Source organism: Ranitomeya imitator, chromosome 4 (assembly GCF_032444005.1).
Source record: "Ranitomeya imitator isolate aRanImi1 chromosome 4, aRanImi1.pri, whole genome shotgun sequence".
Classification (NCBI taxonomy): Eukaryota; Metazoa; Chordata; class Amphibia; order Anura; family Dendrobatidae; genus Ranitomeya; species Ranitomeya imitator.
The window spans coordinates 676,004,172-676,008,500 of record NC_091285.1 but is presented as its reverse complement, the minus strand read 5'-3'; positions in this window follow the sequence as shown (position 1 = coordinate 676,008,500).

Below are 4,329 nucleotides of genomic sequence, written 5' to 3'. Positions count from 1 at the left end.
AGACTGTGACGTTAGTACAGAGGGAAGAGCCTGAGCACTGATGCCAGCAGACAGTAAAAGCACACGCTTTACAAAATGCCACACTTGTCACTTACGTGATCGATGAGCAAAACAGGCAGTTAATAAGGGGCAAAGTACAACGTCAATAAACAGTGACAAAGCTGATGTCTAGAACTACTAAACTCCTCTGACTATTCCCATTGATGTAGCAGAATTGAATTTCTAATTGAACTTATTAAAGTGCATTAAATTAATGTGACATTATACAGCGGCCCACCGGAGAATTTTCCTGTTCTCCTGTTTGCCAGTCCAAGCCTGCTCAGAGTCCCACCAATTTGTCAAAGATCACTACCCGGAGGGGTCTTATCTCAGATCCGCCCACTGTATCTTTAGCTGCCCCCTATAATCCGGACAATTACGCGATTGACCAACAAACGGTAGTTGAATTTATTTTAATTTGTACATTTTTTTCTTCTAATAATTTAATTTGTTGAATTTCCTTTTTTTAATTTATCTATTAATTTTCGAACTTCTTTTCCTAATTTTCTAATTTCCCATCATATTTCTTTAGTTTTAATAAAAAATAGTAAAAACAATAAGAATTTTTAATCGATACAGAATTATGTTATTAGTAGAGTCTTCACAAGTGATATCTTTTTTATGGCCCCTTTTTATGTCATATTAAAACCGATATTCCTTCTTACAGCAAAAGAGCAACAGACCATGAGCCAAGTGCAATGTGTGAACGTAAAATAAAAAACAAAGTAGAAAAATAAACATCCAACCATATTAAAATCATCTTCCACTATATCACAGAGAATGATATCCGCAAGCCTTCGGGATAGATAAGACTCTGCTCGGGGTGGAAGATTACAGATATAAGCCAAAACAAATTTTGGACTTATTACAAACAACATCTAGTAATAGTTATTTAATATTTGCTTTCAGTGAATGCAGGAATTTAATATTTATATTCATTTGTACGGACCTAATACTCTTTACAGCTGAAAGGTTATTACAATAGCATCCAGGAGAGACAATCCAATAGAGCCGTATGATGGCTTTTTTTGCAGGACAGGTTTAGCTTTGAATGACACCATTGATTTTACCAAACAATGTACTAGAAAACAGAAAAAAAAATTCAAAGTGTGATAAAATTGTGAAAAAACATACACTTTCCACTTATTAGAGCTGGAGCGGAAGAAATAGGACTTTATTTTATAGTGAGTTATATTTATACACTATTACTCACCAGTCACCAATAATGATCGAACACTAAAATGGTCGATTGCTCGGTACTCGAGTTGAGTGCTTTCATGACATACACCTGAGCATGCTGGTGGTGGTCAGACTGGTAGTGATCAGACCCCTGCTGATCTTGGTAGAAATGGCAAATGACCATTCATTTATTGTCTGGACCTATTTTTAAAAAAATACCAGACTGGGGCACACCTAACCCTTGGCCTGTATGGATGTTCTGGGGAACAGTTGCCCTCCTTCTCCCTCTGGCCTCCTCACTGCTGCCTGTTGCGGTGTTGCAGATCCCTCCTCCCTCTGCGCTTATGGCCTTGCTTTGCATGGCACCTTCCCAGGTTAGTTAAGTAAATAAGGCAGCACACTGCAGCGCTGAAACATGCAAACTTGAAACACGAAATTTGAACTGCATTACTGCACTAGAAATATGAAAAATGAGAGCGTTTAGCGCATAAAAATGGCCAATTTTATGTGTACCTGGTAGCCCCTTTACGGCATCTCTCTTATACCAGGTCCTACACTTGCCTTACCTCGCTGAGAATAAACGTCTCCATCTGAATGGGTACATGTGAAAACCTCTTCCTAGACTAAAATTCTCTCTCTCTTTGGAGGGGTATTGGACCTGCTGTAATTAAAACACCTGTGGCTAGGAGGCGGAGTGCACGATCAGAAGGCTAAAGAATACATTTCAAAAACCTGACCGGCACATCCAAACATAGACTAAGTGTGAAAAAACGTATACTTTCCACTTATTAGAGCTGGAGCGGAAGAAATAGGACTATATTTTATAGTGAGTTATATTTATACACTATTACTCACCAATAATGATCGAACACTAAAATGGTTGATTGCTCGGTACTCGAGTTGAGTGCTTTCATGACATACACCTGAACATGCTGGTGGTGGTCAGACAGGTAGTGGTCAGACCCCTGCTGATCTTGGTAGAAATGGCAAATGACCATTCATTTATTGTCTGGACCTATTTTAAAAAAAATACCAGACTGGGGCACACCTAACCCTTGGCCTGTATGGATGTTCTGGGGAACAGTTGCCCTCCTTCTCCCTCTGGCCTCCTCACTGCTGCCTGTTGCGGTGTTGCAGATCCCTCCTCCCTCTGCGCTTATGGCCTTGCTTTGCATGGCACCTTCCCAGGTTAGGTCAGTGACTTCATTGTCCACCACCTCATCTTCCGCTTTCTCACTCTGGTCCTCCTGACTTTTTAACTTAACAATATCACTTGTTGGTCACTGTGTCTTATCATTATTTACTTCTTGAGAAAATAATTGCTGTTCACCACCATCATCTTCTCCTGACCATGGCTGCTCAAATATTTGGGCATCACTACACATGAGCTCCTCCTGTCCCTCTTGAAACATCCAGGGCAAGAGGCCAGAATCAATAAATGGAAATGTAAAGAGCTCCTTGGAGTGTCTGATTGTGGGATCACTTGTCTCCTGGGAGTCACCATGGCAGTAGGAAGGAGGATCAAGGTAAGAATTATGTGGTCCAGACTCTAGTGAGACTGGACCGTGTGAAACAGGGTGGTGCTGAGAAACACACTGGAGGCATTATCTGCCATCCAACCGATCACCTGTTAAGGATACTTTCACACTAGCGTCGTTCGACGCACGTCACAATGCGTCGTTTTGAAGAAAAAACGCATCCTGCAAAGTTGCCTGCAGGATCTGTTTTATCTCCATAGACTTTAATTAGCAACGCATTGCGATAGATTGCCACACGTTGCATCTGTCGTGCGATGGATGCGACATGTTTTTGCAGTCCATCGGGACAAAAAAACGTTGCTTGCAACGTTTTTTTGTCCGTCGGGTCCGCTTTTTACGACCGCGCATGCGCGGCCGGAACTCCGCTCCCTCCTCCCCGGACCTTACAATGGGGCAGCGGATGCGTTGTAAAACTGCATCTGCTGTCCCCGTTGTGATTTTACTTCACAGCATGCATCGGTACGTCGGCCCGACGCACTGCGACGGGCCCGTACCGACGCTAGTGTGAAAGTAGCCTAACAGTTTTCTGGCAGTCACTGTGGTGTACTGCGTCCCCATGCAAATTGGGACAGGAAGCTAGGTCTCATGGATGAGCTTCTGCAGCAGGCAAAGTTTCACCTGGTACACGACCTTGTCCTCTACGTACACCCTCAGCAGCACTTCCCAGTCCGTTACCGCACACCTTGCACATTTTAAATTATATATACAGTATAGCACAAAAGTGAGTAAACCAATTCCATTTTTGCAAATATTTTAATATATCTTTTCATGGGACAACACTGATGTTATGACACTTTTATACAATGTAAAGTAGTCGGTGTACAGCTCGTATACCAGTGTACGTTTGATGTGCCCTCTAAATAACACAAAGCCATTATTGTCTAAACTGCTAGAAACAAACATGAGAACCCTCACGCTCGCTCATCACTACTACTCACCACTGTTTCATCTGCATATTCATTTTTTTGTTTCCTACCTTGTTTTGCTAAAATATTTCCTAAGAATGTAATACAAGTTATCATTTATATTTAATATATTCCTAGCTTTAATTTACAGATAATAGACTGACAATGACATTTAAGAGGTGAACAGTACTGGATGAATCTCAGCTCTGAAAGCTTCTGTAAGAGGCAAATGATGGCTGTGTAACACAGCCTGCATCTGCCAAGAATGATACAGAGGAACCTCTCATGCGCCGTGCATGTATGGCAGTTGTCAGAAACAAGCTGAATTGTACTGAAAATAACAGGATCCATTAACATCAAGGGGACTGTAGAATTCTAGCCTTTGATGAACCAAGCAACCCTTCTCCTTGGCATTCCAAGTGACTATAAAGTTGTTATGTATTCTCTGCTTAGATGGTTTGCTTCCACTGAGATTGGAGTTCCAACCCTCCTTCATCCAAGATGGCCCTACAGTGACATAGAGAGCACCGGTATCTCTGTGTCATGCCTCCACAGCACAGGAAAGGCAGTGTAGCCACGGTCTAGAAATCCCATGGTACTCCACATTGGGCTCCTTGTTTTGGAGACTGGAACATCGGTATCAGTGGTGAGAGGCAATAAGACGCAAA